Source organism: Mesocricetus auratus, unplaced genomic scaffold (assembly GCF_017639785.1).
Source record: "Mesocricetus auratus isolate SY011 unplaced genomic scaffold, BCM_Maur_2.0 Super-Scaffold_100003, whole genome shotgun sequence".
NCBI lineage: Eukaryota > Metazoa > Chordata > Mammalia > Rodentia > Cricetidae > Mesocricetus > Mesocricetus auratus.
The window spans coordinates 26799759-26821175 of NW_024429188.1; the positions used below are offsets into that span (position 1 = coordinate 26799759).

At 42.3% G+C, this 21417-nt stretch overlaps 1 protein-coding gene and 1 pseudogene across 1 annotated transcript in view; one reads left to right on the top strand and one right to left on the bottom strand.

Annotated features, from left to right (window-relative positions):
- The window catches only part of LOC101831779 (claudin-34), a 37865-nt gene that overhangs the window by 11534 nt on the left and 4914 nt on the right, over positions 1 to 21417 (bottom strand). The gene's annotated exons all lie outside the window — the stretch shown is intronic.
- Positions 5890 to 6498, top strand: LOC101843955 (annotated as a pseudogene).

The window sequence follows — 21417 nt, forward strand, 5'->3', positions numbered from 1 at the left end:
AACTCACTCTGTAGAGCAGGCTGGCCTCAAACTCAGAGATCCATCTGCTTCTGCCTCCTGAGTACTGGGATCAAAGTTGTATGTTACCATTACCACCGCCTGTCTATGTTGACCTTTTTTTTTTAAGGGACCAGTGACATTTGACAAAAAGAAAAGAAAGTGGGTGGCCTGCCTGTTATGCACGTCATTTCTTCAGGGAAATGCGTGAAAACCATTTGCCAGAAGAGACGCCCAAACACTGCCTTTAGTTTTTCATCCATTGAATTGGCACCTGTTTTACACATGACACAGGACTGTGATCAAGGCTTTCTGGCCTGGGGCCCCTCGATGCGGCCATTGATTAATTGGTTTTATGTGTGAGGGGTGGGAAGTGTGTTTCATAGTATGTGAAGGTCAGAGGATAAATGGAGGTTTTCTTTCTCTCCTAATATATGGGGCCCAGGGATGCAACTTAGGTCAGGCTCACTGGCAAGTGCCTTTCCCGTTTGAGACACCTTTTCTCACCTAGGTGATTTATTTGTTTTCTTTTGCTAACACATGGTTTAGGTATGCATCCCTGGCAGACCTGGAACTTACTATGTAGAACAGTCTGGTCTAGAACTCATGGACTTATTTGCACCTCTGCCTCTCTAATGCAGGGGTTAAAGTATAAATCTTCATCCCCCAGCCCAGGTGATTTTATGTTTTGTTTTGTGACAGGGTCTCTCTATACATCCCTGTCAGGCCTGGAACTTAGTATGTACAACAATCTGGTCTTGAACTCAGACATTTGCCTGCCTCTGCCTCCCAAGTGCTAGGATAAAAGGTATGCACAACCGTACCTGGCCTGGGTGACATTTGTGTCAGTAAACACTTACCCTCAGGGAAAACAACCATAGACTGTCCCTTCCCACCTCTCATGAGGTGATATGACTAAGCAAGCACAGTAGGACCTGCTTTGTGTCATCAACAGAGGTCATCAAAGGATGGGGGGTTATATGTAAATAAGAGTGCTTCTAAAATAAAAACATGTTTATAAAAGTATGTTAAGGGCCAGTTGTATTTGGGAGAAGTGTTCAGCACGCGCTCTTGATGGTTACCTAAAGACTCATGGAAGGAGTGTTCAAGGCGCTCAGGGAACAGATTGTCACCACAGAATGGCCATTAACCCAACAATGCCTCCTGTTTACTTCTCTAAAGAAACACATCTCTCTGAGGTGTTGTCATTAAATGTGGGATTCCTCTAGCAGTGCCTAGCACTAATGTATTTTAAATGATGTTTGTAGTTCTAAGTTATTTACATTGACTGAAATTCTATATATAATCTGAAAGTCACACAGTAGAACCAGCAGCAACGTGCCTGTTTTGCAGGCAGTGGTGTCTGAGTATGAATAGGCAGATTAAACAGAAGGGAAATTTTCCAGTCATAGGTTTAAACGTTGAATATAGCACACGTATCAACACTCAGAGACAGTATCCACTGGCTAGGATTACAAGTCATCACATTTGATCCCCAGAGATGGTGTCTTAGTTAGGGTTTCTATGGCCTCAACGAAACACCATGACCAAAGAGCAAAGGGGAGGAAAGGGTTTATTTGGCTTGCACCTCAGCATTGCTGTTCATCACTGAAGGAAGTCAGGACAGGAATTGGAACAGGACCCTGGAGGCAGGAGCTGATGAAGAGGCCGTGGAGGAGTGTTGCTGACTGGTGTCCTTCCCCTGGCTTATTCAGCCTGCTTTCTTATGGAATCCAGTATGGCAGCTCAGGGGTGGCCTCACCCACAATGGCTGGGCCCTCCCACACTGATCACTAATTGAGAACATGCCTTACAACTGGATCGCATGGAGGCATTTCCTCAGCTGAGACTTCGTCGTCTCTGATGACTCTGGCTTGTGTCAAGCTGATATACAAAAGAAGCCAGTCCAGATGGTAACCAGTTTCACATCTGCATTCCATTTTACCCTTATTGTAGTAAATTTCAGAGAGTGGGTTTGCTGCACCATTCTCGGTGGAGTGTGGTTGCTCACAGGCTGCCATCTGCATTTCTTCTGTAAAGGTACAATTTACAGAAAGAGACTATTGAGCTGAATACACATTTTAGGATAGGATATTACCAAGTATGGAGAGTAGTGTGGGTCAGGGTGTAAATTAAGAGCAAGGTATAGTGGTGTGTGTGTGTGTGTGTGTGTGTGTGTGTGTGTGTGTGTGTGTGTGTGTGTGTGTGTGAGAGAGAGAGAGACCTGGGCAGTGGTCATGTGCGGCTCTAATCCCAGCACTTGAGAGGCAGAGGCAGGCAGATTTCAGGGAGTTCGAAGCCAGCCTGGTCTACCAAATGAGTTCCAGGACAGCCAGGATTGCTACACAAAGAAATTCTGTCTCAACCACCCCAAAAATACTAATAAAAGATAGCTTTGAAAAGATGGTACTAACCAATGCATTTGAAGCGTCTGTCCAATTTCCGTTTTCACAATGTATTTCTTCTGATCTCTCAAACATCAAATTAAGTCCACATTCTAAAAGAACTATTTCTCCATGATGATAAGTTCTTGAATATGGTTGAATTTTGGGATTTAAAAGCACAGTGCAGGAGAACATCAGTTTATTTTTTTCCTTATGTAAAAATATCAGTCAAAGGCCGGGTGTTGGTGGTGCACGCCTTTAATCCCAGCTCTTGGGAGGCAGAGGCAGGCGGATCTCTGTGAGTTCGAGGCCAGCCTCCAAAACAATACAGAGACACCCTGTCTCGAAAAAAAACAAAAAAAAATCAGTCAAATTATAAACAATTATAAAGATTTATTGGGAATACATATGGTGCCAAGCAATGCATAAAATATGACAGGTAGACCCTGGGAATGCCCACTCCTGGCTGCTCTCTGACACAGCACCCTTCTCCATCAGTAGGACCTGCCTCTTGTTTCTAGACAGCAAGAAAGATGACAAATTAGTGCATGATTATACTACATGATGGTGCAACATAAATTTGCAACCCAGTTCTTGCTGAAAACCCTCTTCCTACTGCCCTTTGAAGAAGCAACTTGCCATACTGTGAACTTCCCAAATGAATGAGACCAGAAAGTGAGAATTAGAGGGCTTCCTACAGCCAACAGCCAGCAAGACAACTCATGTTTAGCAACCTACAGAGCACTGAACGCTACTAACACACATAATGAACTTGGAATACTACTGCTAAAGCCTTCAGTGAGACCACAGTCTCCACAGTCGCTATTTGGCACAACAGTCACTGAAACCATACCCCCATATCTGGCCTATAGAACCAGTACAGTAATGCTCTTGTGTCATCTAAAGTATTTTACTGCCACGATCTCCTTTATTCCAAAACACATTTCTTAAGTACTGATATTTCTCTCATAGACCAATAAACGAAAATTGTCCCTTTTCATTGCTATATCTCCAACTTCCTGTCCTGTAGTCAAGTTTCACTTCAATCCTTTTTACAAGGTTCAAATATATAATGTCAGATAATAGTCATATCTCAAAAACTTTGATTAGCCCTTGCAGGTTACTATCCTAGCTCTAGGATTAGGGTGATATACAGGAATCAGCAAGACAATTCTTGACATGACAGACAGAATCATCATTGAAGAAAGGCTTTGAATAGGGGTGAAGAAACATACAGTGGGCAAATCAGAGAGGGAACTCAGAAAGTCAAACCAAGCCTCTCCTTGAAGGCTGGAGATTTTAAGGTTTTGTGGGTCTCTTCCCCCTGCAACTTACAGTTGGTCAGTTTGAACAAAGGCTGATAGGTCCAGAGCTTTGAGGTAAATATATCCTGGGTGAAATTTACAGCCGCAAACATGGATGTCCCACTCCAAAGAGGGCTCAGGTACAGAGATACTACTATACTATATATCTCTATATCTCTATATCTATCTATCTATCTATCTATCTATCTATCATGTAGCTATGCTTATATATGTATATATATTGTATTATACTATTATAGTAATGCACATGGATTTACTCATGAACAGCAGTTCATGGGAATTCAGTAATAAACCCGTGTTCCATGATAGACTAGTATAAGAGTGCACAAGATTGAGCCAGTATAGCAGGTCATTTGAATCAACTAGGATAGCAATGCACATAGATGTATTAGTAAATGAGTGCACATGTATTAATTAGTAGAACAGTGTTTATGGATGTACTTGTAAAGATTCAAACATGGGCACCCACACTATTACAGACACACACATGGCTATAGTTGGGAAATATTACCAGAGCAGGACCTTGTCTTAAGAGTTTCTATTGCTATGATTAAACTCCATGACCAAAAGAAAGTTGGGGAAGAAAAGTGTTTTTTTCCTTTCTTTTTTCTTTTCTTTTTTTTTTTTGGAGACAGGGTTTCTCTGTGTAGCCCTGGCTGTCCTGGAACTCAGTCTGTAGACCAGGCTGGCCTCGAACTCAGAGATCCATCTGCCTCTGCCTCCTAAGTTCTGGGATTAAACTTTCATATCACAGTTCAGTGTTGAAGAAGTCAGCACAGGAACTCAAGCAGGGCAGGATCCTGGAGATAGAAGCTGATGCAGAGGACATGGAGGGGTGCTGCATACTGGCTTGCTTCCCCTGGATTGCTCAGCCTTCTTTCTTATAGAACCCAGGACCAGCAGCCCAGGGATGGCACCACTCAAAATAGCCCTCCATAATCACTGCTAATTAAGAGAATGCCTTACAGCTGAATGTTATGGAAACCTTTTTCTCAATTAAGGTTCCCTCTATTCAGTGCAGCCGAATGAACAAGTACATGGTGCAGATGGATGTGAAGGTACAGTAAGAAGGATGGTTGTCTTCCATGTGCACGCATACAGGTGTCCTGGAACAGCAGTAATGAGAATATTACTAGAAAGTACCACACATGAGTACACTATTGTACACTGAACTTGGACATGTAATTACTAGTGCAGGACACACACGCCAAGCTCTGAAATAGGACCTGGACTAGAGCAATGGAATGAGACTATATTCTTCAGCTTTCAAGACTCACAGACCTTCTAATTATTCTACTTCAACTGAAGTATGGGTTTTTTGGTCAAATTGTTAACCTTTCTGAGCCTCAGTTTCTTCATTAAATTGAGTTACCTGAATTCAGGGTTAAAATGTCTAAAATCCATGTCCCATTACTGACACATGTGGTTGCAGTACTTGTCCAATATACAAATTGATGCATGAGCATGAGGTATATATACTAACAGGCATAGATTGGGTCTAGAATTCATGTGGTAATAGGTTAAAGTGCAGGCCTATTTCATTCACAAAATGCTCTGTAGCCTTATGTGCTAGCTAGCTCTATGTCAACTTAACATAGGTTGGAGCAGCCGAGTTAGTCCCAAGCCATAGGAATCCATTTTCTATTCTTGTCTTTTCCCCCCACACCCGGGTTGTAGGAGGAAAACAATGCCGCCATTAACCATGTGACTTACTAGAGGCGCATACAGATGAGGTAATAAAAGAGCGGTTTACCACACCGCTAACCACACCCACTTTAGGCATGACTAAAGACATATACGGACGGACGTAAAGACGTATATGTACGTAGGCGGTGAACTACGTCACTAGCCAGGCCCACTTTTGGGCATGGCTAGGGGGCGTTACGGGGGAAGGCTTAAAAGACTGAACAACGGAAGTCTTGGTCTCTTTTTCTGGCTGTCGGCTTCCAGTTCGGCGGCGGAAAACTACTCGGCTCATTTGGGTTACTTGTTTGGTCTCTTGTGAGTAATTTCTACAATAAATACTTAGTTTTACTTTCAGTAAGTGTGCCGTTTATCGTTACAGCATCACCGGGTGGTAGTGGGCATTCGCCTTTGCATCTCCTTTCATTCATCTCCAGACCTTTAGAGACTCTCTTGGGTTGGAGGTAGTGGGGATGGCAGGTAAGGGGAAAGAGGAGGACATGGAAATGAGGAAGAAGTTTAACCTGTTGAAGAACAGAGCCCCGGAGGGGGTGACAGAGTTAGTCCTTGATAATTGCTGCTGTGTCAATGGGGAAATGAAAGGCCTGAATGACACCTTTAAAGAACTGGAGTTTCTTAGTATGGTCAATGTGGAAATAGGTTTGTTGGCCCGGCTTCCCAGCTTTAATAAACTTTGAAAGTTGGAACTTAGTGACAATATAATATCTGGAGGCTTGGGAGTCCTGGCAGAGAAATGTCAAAATCTTACCTACCTCAATCTGAGTGGAAGCAAAATCAAAGATCTCAGTACAGTGGAGGCTCGGCGAAATCTTAAAAAATTGAAAAGTCTTGACTTGTTTAACTGTGAGATCACAAACCTGGAGGATTACAGAGAAAGTATCTTCAAACTGCTGCATCAAATCACACAATTAAATGATTTGATTAGGAGAACAATGAGGCACCGGACTGAGAAGAGGAGGAGGAGAAGGAGGAGGGAGACGAAGATGAGGAAGATGAGGAAGAAGGTCCACCTGAAGGATATAAAGAGGAGGAGAATGAAGCAGGTTCAGAAGTGGGAGAGGGAGAAGAGATGGGCCTCTCATACTTAATGAAAGAAGAAATTCAGGATGAAGAAGATGGCTATGTTAATGAAAGGGAGGGAGAGGAAGAAGAGAAAGAAGAGCTTCTTCAGGGAGAGAGAAGGAAGTGAGATGCTGAAGATGATGGAGAGGAAGAGGTTGACTAGATCCTGCCAGGATGATGTTGCCTGACACTCCTGGGAATGCAGTAGGGTGACCATGTCTTTGTTTCTTCATGTATGGTAGCTGTCCATGTGGGAGATGATGTGTACCTTTTTTATAGGAAAAGTGTGGTTTTACTGTCCCTATAGGAGATGATGTGTAACTTTTTATAGGAAAAGTGTGGTTTTAGTATTTTGGCCTTATCATTCTGATTAAGATTTGCTAGTCTGCCGCGCGTTGGTGGTGCACGCCTTTAATCCCAGCATTCGGGAGGCAGAGGCAGGCGGATCTCTGTGAGTTCGAGGCCGGGCTGGTCCGACAGCCTCCAAAACAATACAGAGAAACCCTGTCTCCTAAAACCAAAAAAAAAAAAAAAAGATTTGCTAGTCTATTAACCATGCGTAGAAAAGAATTTTCATCCATCTTCCCATTGTGAAATTCTCTAGCCCTGTATTTAGATCTAGGATTTTTATAATTTATGCTTAATGTATTAGACATTTTTAGCCCATAATTAAAACATGGTTGCTTTTACACAGCTGTAGTTTGGTACATTTCATTCATAATGTTTTAAAGTTATTTATAAATTAACAAATTACACACAGCTGTAATATGAAATGTCAATAGTCTCTTGAATGATAAAGCTGATTAATTTTTTTGGAGGTGATCCAGATAACAATAGCTTGAAGGCAGTTTAGGGGGATGGGGTGGTATTTGAGGACTTTCCTGTCACCATTTGGAAAGTAAAAGCACAGTGATGTTGTTGATTATGCTACTCAGAAACCCCTTGTGGGAGGTGGTGAGAAGACGCTCAGGTACAGGAAGTCAGTGAGAGCGTGCTGCAGATTCATTTGTTAAGGAAGTTAGGCCTGTCTTTATACTGCCTCCCAAGGTCCTACTGGCTCAGGTGGCTGACTCTGATGTATGTCCTTTTCTCATTGGTGTCTCTGGGTCAGTTGTCTCTCTGTCAGCATCTCTGGGCGTTGACGCAGGCTTGGCTGCTTGGCTCAGGGAGGAAGTGCCTGCTGCATGCAGGCTGACCTGGGTGCCAGGGGCAGGGTAACTGCAGCTTGGGTAGGCTGGCTGCAGTTTCTCCTACAGAGTGAAAGGGTTCTTTTCTGCAGCATAGGCCATGGACTTGGAGATTGTCTCTAGTGATACAGCTCAAGGCGTTTTACAGAGTCTAGATTTTATGGAAGTCCAGAGACTCGAAGGCGAGCCCTTTTCTGTGGGTGGTGCTGTGCCAGCATGTTGCTGGGTTTCAGGTGTGCAATCTCTCTCAGCTGTTTCTCTACCTTCACCTTCCATTGTTCCATTCCTCTCCACGTCCAAAAGAAATCTGGCAAAGTTGTAGATACTCAGGACACTGCAATCATCTGTGTGAGCTTCAAACAAGTGGCGTGGAATAGATGGCACATTGGTTGACATGCAGTGATGAGCATCGGGAGTGTTAAGAGACAGTCTTCGCTTACCATTGACAACACATGAGGCTGTGTTAGGCTAAAGCAGTGCATTCTCCTTCCTCAGAGGCCAGAATGATCACCTGCTAAGAACTATATTCAAGTGTAATTATTAAGTTGTTTTCCTAGGTGATTGGATACCAATGCAGTGAAGTATTTACTGTATTTCTGAGTGGAATCTTTAATTATTCTTCTTATGGTTTGAAAGCGTAATCAAATATAGCATTTGATTAGAATATAATGGCAGTTGGAGGGCTGTTTAAAAATCAATATTGGAGCCGGGCGTTGGTGGCGCACGCCTTTAATCCCAGCACTCGGGAGGCAGAGGCAGGTGGATCTCTGTGAGTTCGAGGCCAGCCTGGTCTACAAAGTGAGTTCCAGGACAGCCTCCAAAGCTACAGAGAAACCCTGTCTCGAAAAACCAAAAAAAAAAATCAATATTGGAGTTAGAATTTATTTCAGGTGGCTGTCTATTAACAATAGAAAAACATTTGGGGTAAGCCTATGTGCTTCTTCATGGCTACTAAATAAACATGAGGAGACAGGCCTGTTTTCTTTTGTTTCAAAGGCTTCATATTCTAGGCAATTTCTTTTAAAATCTTGGCCACTAATTTTTGTTTTCCTTTTGTTTTGTGTATCTAAGTTTTTTGTTTTTGTTTTCCGAGACAGGGTTTCTCTGTGTTTTGGAGGCTGTCCTGGAACTCACTCTGTAGACCAGGATGGTCTCGAACTCACAGAGATCTGCCTGCCTCTGCCTCCCGAGTGTTGGGATTAAAGGCATGTGCCACCACTGCCTGGCTCTACGTTTTTTTTATGTTAGTTTCAGTAAATTAACTGAAGTTCTGCCTCTACTGGGACACAGAAATTGTTCATAATAGTAGGACTGTTGCTATTTTAAGATGTTTGACATGGTGTTTTAAAATAACAAGTATGAAATTATTTGCAGAGAAGCTAACCACGTTGTATATCTGACTGAAATAAATGTGATATATTCAGTGCCAGTACTGGGATCTCCAAAGGACTAACGCTTTCCTCATTTCAATAATTGGAATATCTGCTTTCAGTCCCTAAGAAGTCTCTTGGCACACTATGTCAGGTTTAAAATAAATGCTTATTTTTAAAAAGGAAATCTATATGTTGACTTTTTTTTCCTTTTTTTGGCTTTTTGAGACAGGGTATCTCTGTGGCTTTGGAGGCTGTCCTGGAACTAGTTTTGTAGGCCAGGCTGGTCTCTAACTCACAGAGATCCACCTGCCTCTGCCTCCCGAGTGCTAGGATTAAAGGCATGTGCCACCACCACCTGGCTTTTTATCAGTCATTTATTGTGCAATCAAAATTAGAGTTACTGGGTTTAAAAACAATGAATGGGACCTCCAGATAACTATTAAGACTTACTTAGCTTTGTGGGTGGTATTTTCATGCAAATAAGCCAGGATGGGCTTTCTATTCTGTACACATTCTTAGTTCCATTTTATCACTCTCTGTACTGCGTGTGTATACAGTCTGTTAAGTCCTTAGAGACTTTGGAGTTAATACTTCTGTGCAACTGTATTTTGAATGAGACCACCACAGTGTTAAAGACAAGGACAGGCAATACTGACTGTGTGTTCTTATTTTTTTTTTCTGACTGCTGTAACCTAATTTTCGAAACTGAATAGTTTTGAATAAACTGAAGAGTTGTTAATAAAAAGAAGAAAATTCCACCATAAGATAGCGCTATAGGCAGACCTTACGGCATTTTCTTAATTAGTGGCTGATGGAGGAGGGTTCAGCCTTTTGTGGTTGGGGCCACTCCTGGGCTGGTGGTCCTGGGCTCTATAAGGAAGCAGGCTGAGCAAGCCATGGGGAGCAAGCCAGTAAGCAGCTCCTCTCCATGGTCTCTGCATCAGCTCCTGCCTTCAGGTTCCTGCCCTGTTTGATTTCCTGTCCTGTGTTCCTTCAATGATGAACAGTGATGTGGTATCATAAACTAAAATAAATCCTGTCCTCCCCAGGTTGCTTTGGTTGTGATGTTTAGGCACATGAATTGAAACCCTACGACACCTTAGAAATTTTTTATGTGAAGTTAATTTTAACTCTGGAGATCATTCACATTGATAACAAGAAAACATGTCTACTGCCCACCAAGCATCCCTCCGGCTGATAACATTAGACTCCTTGCTCTTCATGTCCTTGAGGCCATACTACCAGCTTGTAAATCTGGTAAAGAAGATGATCAAAGGCTCAAGTTTGTACCTTTTAAATTGCTGCAAGATAATTTTCACATCTTTGTAGCAGGCTTTTTCTTTGGGCTGCCAGTTAACAAATAATGACATAGAGACTTAGTATTAAGTATGAAAGCTTGGCCTATAGCTTAGACTCGTCCCACTAGCTCTTATAACTTAAGTTAACCCATTTCTATTCACCTACATGTTGCTAAGTGACTTGTGACTTTTACCTCTCCTCCTGCATGTCTTGCTCCCTCTGGGTCCAGCTCAGGACCTTTCTTCTTCCCAGACCTCTCTTTGTTCAGAGGTCCCTGCTATACCTCCTGTCTAGCTATTGGCCTTTAGCTTTTCATTAAACCAATCACAGTGACAAATCTTCACACAGTATAAAGGAATATTCCACAACACATCTGAAATGCGAATCACCCAAAATTAAGGCTTGCTACAGTCTCTTTAGTTGTGTGTCTTGTCTTCAGTAGTGTAACCTCTACTTCTAAGATTGTAAGAAGCGAAGTTGAACGAAAAAGGAGCTAGAGCAATGGCTTTGAACTGGGATCTCCACACCTTTAGGGGTTGCATGTCAGATTCCTACATTATGATTCGTAACAGTAATGAAATTACAGTTAGGAAGTAGCAACAAAATAATTTTCTGGTTGGGGGTCACTACAACATGAGGAACTGTATGAAAGGGTCTGCAGCATTAGGAAGGCTGAGAACGACTGAGCTCAAGGAATGGTATGCAAAACCAGTTAAACTACTACAGAAAACAAAAGCAAACAGCAGGACAGCAGCAGAAGCCTTTGTACATTGATGAATCTTGCCCAGGCACTGAGTGGGAGTGGGTAGCTAGCTCGGTGACTAACTCCAAGTCCAGCAAACAGGCCTCCTGCATGTGCTTAGTCCTCATGTCCCAGAAGCGTGCCTCCCTGGTAAACTCAAGAGCCACCCCGAGCAATCATGTCTGCAATGTCTCAGTGCATCTGCTCACATAATTGGATTAATTATGTTGAGTTCTTTTGGACCAACCCTTTTGTCTTTAGAGTCGATCATTACTTGTAATTGCATGCTCCTTTCAGCTGTGTTCTCCCTGGCATCCAGAGAGGATCGAGGAGGAGGAAGGGGGAGGGGAAGAGAGGCAGATCCCACAGCAGCCATAACCTGTGCTTTTGTGCATTCTTCTGAGAATAAAACAATGGAAACCATTTTGTACTGAGCTGATGTTCTGTTAAAACTCAAAGCATTCCAGTTAGAGTCGCCTAAAAAGACACAATATTTTCCTCTTTATGAATTTCCTTTGTCATCCTTTCCTTGTTGATGGTTTATTTTCACTTCTGTTGGATTATATATGGGGGACTCCCACTGGTCAGGACAAACATGCTATTCAAATAAAGGAAAAGCACAAGAACGAAAACTGCAGGTAATCGATTTCCCCCCAAAGGTATTTTAGGTTTCATAGCCAGGTATCTTAGTGCTCGTCTCTGTCTCTGGGTGCAAGGTCCTATGAAAGGCCTTGCTGGATCATTTGCTCTGCTTCCTCTTACGTATTTGTTCCCTTCCACTCGCTTCTTGGCATCTCATCACGTTACAGTCATTCTTGCCTCTCATGCCCACCATGTTAGGACATCTGTAGTCAGGCAGTAGGCTACTGGCATCCCAGTGTGGCCTGCCATTACGGAGCCTTCCACCCTCGTCTCTTTCCCTATTTCATTCTCAATAGTTTAGTTGAATTCCTGGTTTCAGAGGACTGTCTCAGTCACTTTTAAAGAATTTGGTGGGAGAAAGGTGTTTTGTGGGGAAAGCAAAAGCAGGAGCCTAGGACTAGAAAGATAGCTCAGTGGTTAAAAGCACTGCCTGCTCTTCCAGAGGACCCAGGTTCAATTCCCAGAACTCGCATGGCAGCTCACAACCGTCTGAAACTCTAGTTCGACGGGATCTGGTACCCTCACACAGATGTACATGCAGACAAAACCCCAATGCACACAGAAGTAGGAGCCCGCCCCCCCGCTATCCTACTGTCTGTCTTATTGACTGGGAAGAGGCTCAGTAATCCCTTTGAGTTTCAAGTGATCACAGCAACTTTAAGGGCGATGCTGATTTTGCCCAGTTAAGAATGGTTTTAATGTTGTTTTCAGGACTATAGCTCTGTAATACAGGTTGGTATTGGCACAAAAATAGACAGATACATCAATGGAATCAAATTGAACCCCCCAACATTAACCCATACACTTATGAACTCCTGATTTTTGACAAAGAAGCGAAAAGTATACAATGAAAAAAAGAGCATCTTCAACAAATGGTGCTGGCATAACTGGAGGCTGACATTCAGAAGACTGCAGATGGATCCATGTCTATCGCCATGTACAAAACTTAAGTCCAAACGATTCAAAGACCTCAACATACATCCAGCCACACTGAACCTGTTAGAAGAGAAAGTGGGAGGTACAGGAGACCACTTCCTGAACATAACTCCAGTAGCACAGATACTAAGATCGACAATTAATAAATGGGACCTCCTGAAACTGAGAAGCTTCTGTAAGCAAAGGACACAGCAAGACAAAAAGGCAACCCACAGATTATGAAAAGATATTCACTAACCCCACATCTGATAGAGAGCTGATCTCCAAAATTTAAAAAGACCTCAAGAAGCAAGTCTCCAAAACAAAGGATCCAATTAAAAAGTGGGCTACAGAACTAAATAGAGAATTCTCAGTAGAGGAGTCTAAAATGGCCAAGAGACACTTGAGAAAGTGCCCAACATTCCTAGCCATCCTGGAAATGCAAATCAAAACAACTCTGAGATACCATCTCACTTCTGTCAGAATGGCTACAATCAAGAACACCAATGACAGTTTATGCTGGAGAGGATGTGGAGAAAGGGGAACACTCCTCCACTGCTGGTGGGAGTGCCAACTCATACAGCTACTTTGGAAGCCAGTATGGAGATTCCTTCGGAAAATGGGAATCAGTCTACCACAAGACCCAGCAATTCCACTCTTAGGCACATAACCAAAAGATGTACATTCATACAACAAGGATGTCTGTTCCACTATGTTCATATTAGTATTATTTGTAATAGCCAGAACCTGGACACAACCTAGATGCCCTTCAACTGAAGAGTGGATAGAGAAAATGTGGTACATTTATACAATGGAGTACTATTCAGTGGGGGAAAAAACAATGGAATCTTGAAATTTGCAGGCAAATGGATGGCACTAGAAGAAACCATCCTGAGTGAGGCAACCCAGTCACAAAAAGAGAAACATATGTACTCACTCATATATGGATTTTAGACATGGATCAGGGGAGTGCTAGCATACAATACCACTGCCAGAGAGTCTGGGAAACAGAAACTTCATCCAGTGACTGACGGAAGCAGAGGCAGACACCTACAGCTAAACACTGATCTGAACCCCTGGAATCCAGTGACAGAAAGGGAGAACTGATGAGCAAAGGGGTTAAGACTGGGCTGGTTTAACCCCCAGAAACAACTGACCTGACAAGAGTTAGCTCTTGAATCCCAGACTGATGGCTGGGAATCCAGCATGGGTCTGATCCAGACCCTCTGAATGTGGGTGTCAGTGAGGAGGCCTAGGTAATCTATGGGGCCTTGGGTAGTATTTATCTCTGGCATACAAATGGACTTTGGCTGCTCATCCCACATTGAGGGATGCTCTCTCAGCCTGGACTCTTGGGGGGAGGGCCTGGGCCCTGCACTGGATAACATGACAGACTCTGGAGATCCCACATGTAGGGCCTCACTCTCCCTGGGCATCAGAGTGGGGATTGAGTGGGGGCTGGGGAGTTTGGTGGAGGAGGATGGGGCGGAGCTGAGGGAGAGGGAGCTGGGATTGCTATGTGAAGCAAGCTTGTTTCTAACTAAAAAAAAAATAAAGGAAGAAAAAAAAGAATGGTTTTAATGCTTCATGCCGCTTCATTCCTCCACATCTCCCTAGGCCTTGGGCTTTTGTTTTCTCTGTGTAACAACAAATTTGGTGTGTCCATATAGTAATTATAACTCGAAGCCTTTCAATCTTGGTTATTTTAAAAATTTTTCATGTTGACATTTTGTGCAGAAGAGTTGAGTGCAAAAAAAATTCACACAAATACATTTTTATAAAGAATTCAACAGAAACGTTAGGGGTTGGTCAGGACAAAACCAATTTTCTCTCCAAAAATTTTTTTTGCATTATTTTTTGGAGGTATGGTCCCACTCCATAGCCCTGGCTGTCCTAAAACTCACTGTGCAGACCAAGCTGACCTCAAACTCATAGAGATCCACCTGGGATTAAGGGCATGCACCACCAGCCACCACTGTAAAGCAAGATTTTAAAACATTCTTGTTGGGGATGGAGACACTGCACTGTGCTTAAGACCACTGGATGTTCTTTCAGAGGACCGAGGTTCAATTTCTGGAACCAACATGGAAGCTGTGGCTGATGTGTATTCTTTTCTTCTGATTGCATATCCAGTGAGCAGCCTAAATACTGCCATTCTCTTTCTGGGGCCAACTTCAATTCATAAACTGCCTTATTGAGATGTTTTGTGTGTCATGAGGACGTCGAGGGTTGTAGAATCAAACTAATCTAACCTAAACTACAAAGCAGATGAATGTAGTAAGTCCAAAGCAACAGGGAATGTCCAAAGGAGGATTGGGTCAGTCCCTTCAACATGGAGGCAGGATGTTAGCCCCCCCCTAGTTTCCTATCCTTTCTGAATAAAAAGGAGATCATATTTGCAAAATCTAGGTGTAAGAAATTGAAGAAAGCCAGGCAGTGATGGCGCAGGCCTTTAATCCCATACTGGGAGGCAGAGGCATGCAGATCTCTAAGAGTTTCAGGCCAGTCAGGTCTACAGAGAGAGTTCCAGGATACTATCCAAAGCTACACAAAGAAATCCTGTCTCAGAAATAAAAAAGGAAATTGATTCTTTCCATGAATAATTTTCTGAACATACCTCCTAAGCATCATAATTAAATTGTAGGCTAAAACTGTTTTCATAAAATGATACAGGTAGCAAAGGTTATTGTGTATATTTTACAAGGTGAATAAATTTTCTTATAAAATATTTATAAACTGTTGAAATTCATTTTTATGTTATCTGTTTTTAAGTTGAAAGTTAATTTGGTTCCATAAATGTATATAGTTCCAAATTTCAATTATTACACTAATAAGAAAGTATTTTTTTAGTATTAAAGAATAGTTTAAAAAAAAGAATAGTTTTTTTTTGATTTTTGAGACAGGGTTTCTCTGTGGCTTTGGACCAGGATGGTCTCGAACTCACAGAGATCAGCCTGCCTCTGCCTCCGGAGTGCTGGGATTAAAGACGTGCGCCACCAACGCCCGGCTTCCAAGTACAAACTTTTAACCACAGCACTTCTATTTTCTTAACCTTTGATGTGCAAAGATTGGTGAAGAAGCCGAAGGCAGTGCCCTACCTGAGCAAACATAGACAGCACTTCCTACTAGCCTGTCAGCACTCAACAGGACTTCCTGCTCCACTGAGGACACAGCAACTGCCACAATCACACAGAAACGGAGCCCGTGTCTGAGTCCCCAAGAGTGAGGCCACTTAGTTTTCTCAGACAGACCAGCTGGCCTCTAATGTCAGGCATGTGGATGCCAACGCTTCTCAAAATCCATTAACTCTCTCATGCAGAGTGTGCCAAGTTAAATCCAGGCATTCCACAGCGGGAAAGAACCTGGGACCATACAGGAAACATGTCTTAGTGAAGGTGGAGCAATCCCTCTGAAGGTTGATAACTTGTCCTGAAGTCTCAAAGCCCAAGACTGCTGGGCTCAGGGCTATTTTTTTTTTTTGGCGAGGGCAGGGTAGGTGCTGGGTCAGGTTGTCTTCCCAGGCTCAAGCTCAGTCGAGCTAAGCTTTTGAAGATTTGTTTCCTCAGAAAGGAAATTAATGGATTCTTCCTGTCTTTGTGGGGGGTGGGGTGGGGCGGGGATATTACAGAGGATTGATGTGAGACTCAACCTCAGGATCCACACATGCTAGACAAACACTCCATCACTAGGATCATATCTCCAGCCCTGTATTTGAATTCTGAGTAGTAAAGTCTAAAGAAAAAGAACTCATCTGAGTGAAGTAACTTTTCCCTGAGTTCAATCCCCAGAGCTACTTAAAAAACAGTGATTTAATTAATTTGACAGAAATGGAGTTTTCAGTCTCCATTTAATGAAATTTGTATTTTTATTTCTTGCAGTTTCCCTTGGTGCTGTGGATCAAACCCAAAGGCACATGCATGCTAAGCAAGAGCTTAAACACTGAGCTATATTCACAAATGTTCATTGTACTATCTACTATTAAATGTTTCTTTTCTTACATTTTTGGTTGTGAGCCTAGCCTTTAACAGCTGAGCCATCTCCCCATGCCAAATGTTCCTTTTCTTAAGCTGTAAAAAGATTTCTGAATATGTACCCATAATGAGATGAAATAAAATATCCTAAAATTCCCCTTACGTTTTCCTTTCATTAGGTCTTCTTTTAAAAACCTCTTATGTGATTGGGTGTTTTGTACCTTGTGTACCGTGAGCATGCCTGGTGCTCAAGAAGGCCAGGAGAGGGCAGCAGATGCTCTCCAATTTGGCGTTCCAGGCATTTGCGCGCCACCATGTGGTTGCTGAGAATAGAAACTACATCCTCTGGAAGAGCAGTTTGTGCTCTTAACCAGGGAGTGAGTCATCTCTTCGTTTATTATTTTTTATTTTTTAAATACTTTTTAATCATTTTTAACCATGGAGTTCTGTGGTTATTATGGCTTGTGTCTTATGTTGCATGCAGATTTTTTCTACCAAGTCCCATGAATAGTTTCATAATTTATTTTGAAGTGTCTGTTTCCCCTAGGCACAGGGAATTATTTCAGATGTAAAGTATATAATTGCCCCGGCCCGCGGGGCCAGTCAAAAGGTTTCCTAGGGGAGGAAGTGAGATTGAGGGGGACAAGAGATGTGAGAGATGGAGACAAGACGGTATCCTGATCAAGTCTCATTTATTGAAAGTACCAACAGGGCTTAAGTAGGGCAGGTAGCAGAAGGGCAGGGGGAGCAGCAGTTCTCCTTGGCAGAATATTTTCCAAGGACACAAGTCTGCAGCTGGGGGAGTCTGGACTGCAGGCCAGGAGGCAGAAGGGTGGGAGAGCCTGGACTGCAGGCCTTGAAAATGTGCTATACAAGAAATAGATTTTGATATACAGAATAATTACCCAAAATGATTTAAGAGACGTGGTTTTCTGCATAAGCTAACCAGTTTCCTACAGGTTGATTGCCCCAAATATTGTCAAATTGTGCCCCGAAGTATAGAAGGGTTTGTTTTACTTATAAACACACACAAATAAATTCCAAGTTAGGCAACATGGAGTTGTAGTTTGGGGCTGTGAAATAATTGAGCTGATGTGTGACCAATAGACTGGTTTGCAATAATGTGAAATCATGGGATAGGACTTTAGAAGGGTAAGTACCCGGTTTTGTTTTAAGCCTCTTTGCTGTAAGATAACTAGAGAGTATCCCTAAAGAGCGACATTTGGGTTCAGCAGGTACAAGTGGGTATTGGTATGTGTCCCAATATATCCCAAAAGCATTATACTTCCATAATGATGACGTGTCCGAGAGATATTATAGATCAGCTGTCCCAAGATGAGACTTCTGAGAAATTCTTTACCTTATGGGTGAACGGAGTTATCCAAAGTATGGAAGGTTAATGAGGCCTAAAACACTATATTATGCTGTCATTGCCACCCCCCCTTTTCTGTTCCTTCCTCTATTCCAAATGAGAAGGGTATACTGTAATTGGGTGGATTAAAATATGGCCTGAGAGGGAGTGGTTTGACTTTCATTGTTGCTGTGCTATCCTCATTGTTGGATCTCTCAGTTTCTACATATTTATAGTCCTCATGTGTTTCCACCCTGGCCAGCACCAGAATTGGTGTAAAGCTTTCATTTCCATAGCTGTGCTACTTGCGAAAGTTCCATCAGAGCATTAACTGTGAATAATTAAAGGCTTGTCTTATAGGGCAGGCATCCCAGCAGATGAAATATGATGATAAATATGTTTGTTCTAAGTTTACCCAGTGGTCTGCATAAAATTGCTTTGTGTGTTTTTCTGTAATCCTCCAGATATTTGCAACAATTAGCATTGTTGGAGGCTTTATTAGGATTATTGAGTTTATCTGGGTTGGTAAAGCTATCAACTCATGGGTAATAATGTTCAGAATTCTGCATAGCCTGTTTGCATTTGTTCTCTTCATGTGTGGTTCAACAAGTTTATGTGCCCATTCTGTAACATTCCAATAAATGGCTATTGCACTGGTATTATTAAGTAGGAAGGTTGCACTAAGTGTTGGTATTCAGGCATCTGTACTGGCCTGTCCTTGGGGTTCTGACAGGATACGCCCTCAGGGGCAGCCACTAAGAGCACCACCTGTGCACATTCACTATGTTCCTTTTTTTTAAAGGGCCCTGTCTGCCTCCCATCACTGTCTTTTTCTTTCTCTCCCCCCTCTCTCTGTCTGTTTCCTCCTCTCTCTTTTCTCCCCCCTTCCTATCTCCTGCTGCTCTCATCCCTGGATGCCAGTCTCTCCCTCCCCTTTCCGCTTTTTATGATCCCTTTCCCTAATTAAAAAAAAAACCTCTACTTGAACCCTGTCTCCAGGCATCTTTCTCTGCTTTTCATAAATTACAACACTAAGTCCATTCCATCCTACAATATCGGGGAGATCTGGGGGAAAGGATGTAGTGGGTTAGGTCCAGGTAGCTGCAGTGAGAGCAGTGGGAATAACTTCAGAGAGAGCCCTATACCTGTTATCAGCATAAAGACAGTGTTGATCCACTTAATTCTCAGTATTAGTGACTCATTGTGATATTCCAGTAGATGCATGGTGCTTGGATATAGGTATTTTAGTATCTGATATGGAGGCAATTCAAAACTGAGGCCAATAGGACTATAATTAAGGTGATAGAAAGTGTGAGGAGAGTGCTGGGGTGTGCATCTACCATTAGGTCTTAGGATCTAGTTTCAGGTTTTTGCTTCCAGGGCCAAAGGTAAGTCTACTCCCTATATGAGCTTGTGTGCTACAAATTTGTAAGTTTTAGAAAGGTTATTATGTCTCCTAACGATGGCATATCTGGTTAGTTTTTCTCCTAACTGAAATAAGTCTGGAACAAGGTAAGTTGTGTCCAGGAGGCCAAATCTCAAAGTAAAATCACTTTGCATATAAAATGAGTGCAACTAGTAAAACTTAATAAGGGTAGTAAAGTAGCAAATAGTGATGAGCTGCTATAGACCATTTTGAGTCTGTGCAATTAGTCTAATACTATGTTCTGGTAGAGTTGTGAGATGGGAGTGCCAACATTTCTTCCTCCAACCAACGTGTCATTGAAGCAAATAGTGTAGTTAGTCAATAACTAATGTCCCCAGGTATTATAGTAGGTAATGCTGAAGTTCAAATGCTGGAAAGAAATAAATTTTGATAGGCTGAGCCCCAGTATGGCCTGGATGTAAGCTGCTTTGCTAGTAAAAGTCAATTGCAGGCTGAGTTAATCAGACAAAGTTAAGTGATCTTTGATTATGGCATTCCACCTCTCAATGTTTCCTGATGCTCTAGGGCAGTGGTTCTCAACCTACAGGTTGCGACCCCTTTGGGGGTTGAATGAGCTTTTTACAGGAGTTGTCCACGGCCATTGGAAAACACAGATATTTACATTACAATTCATAGCAGTAGGAAAATTACAGTTATGAATTATGAAGTTGCAACAAAAATAATTTTTAAGTTTGGGAGTCACCACAACCTGAGAGCTGTACTAAAGGGTTGCAGCATCAGGAAAGTTGAGAACCACTGTTCTAGGCCTGTATGGTGTATAGAAATTCCATCAGGTATCTAATTCTTTAGCCAGTACTTTGTCAAGAGCCTATTATTACAGATTTAGGACAGCCAAAGGCCCTGTACCAGAGCCATAGATTATTCATGGAGACTTTTTGTGTAGGGCATATGCTACTGCTATGTATAATCCTACAAAGGTGTCTGCCACTATACATGCATATTTATTCCTATATTTGGTCAATGGTCCTATGAAGCGTATTTGTATTGCATAGTTAAATCTATCTTACGTGTAGCCTTGCCAATGGAGTTGTAATCTAGTTGGCTTCTGTGAGCATTTTTTACAACCCTTAATACTATTCTTAATAGCATGCTAGAGTATCTTAATAGTATATTAATAAAACAAATGTTTTGTTCTTGTGTTCCTAGATGTCCTAGTTTCTGATGTAATGGCAATAGCCATTCATAAGTGCCCTCTAGATCAATGGAAGGTAGTATTTGTTCCCATGTGCCATTTTCCCATTTGATTCTAGTTCTAGATATTTGTTCCTGGTTACTTATTTCTAATTGCATTGATCTTGGATAGTTGACCATAATGGTATTATTATGTCTGACTTCCTCTAAGTTTGTGGCCAGGCTGGCCTTTAGAGCAAGTAACAGGAGAGCTAGGTCTATACAGAGAAACCCTATCTTGAAAACTACAGAAAAAAACTCGGCCTCTTTAGAGCAAAGTTCTTTTCTACTGAATGTAAAAGTTGTCTTTTTCAATTCTTTAGATCAGATTGCAATACCAGTTGCTAAGGCCTAAGAGTCAGTGAATAGGCATATAATCTGTGGCCTTCCTTTAGGGATTGTTGGATAGCCAACCTTATTCCTGGGACTTGTGTGTGCTGCGCAGATCTGGACGTGCCACCCTCTGTGATGGTTCTACCACTGGAGGGTCTGAATGTGGCTGACTTCCAAACAAACGCATTGTCACTGAGGCAGGGATATTTTGTAGGAACAAAATATCATACTTAGGAGGGATCCCCAAGACCCTTTAGACGTTGAGTGCTGCTCCTTAGCCTTCACCTCTGGTGGGGAGACCTCTATGGTTGTAAGTTCTTCAGTCACTGTCCTGCCTGAGTTGCCTTGCCTGTGTGGACCAATTCTAGATTAACAGCTTTGGTTCCATTTGGATTCTGTAGGGCACTTCTCAAAGTCATTCTGACTCAAGGTAAAAGTGGCATACGGCATTGCAAAGCTATCGACTGGTCCAGTGGGAGCAGGTTTAAACGTTTCAATGCCTCAAACAGGGTCCA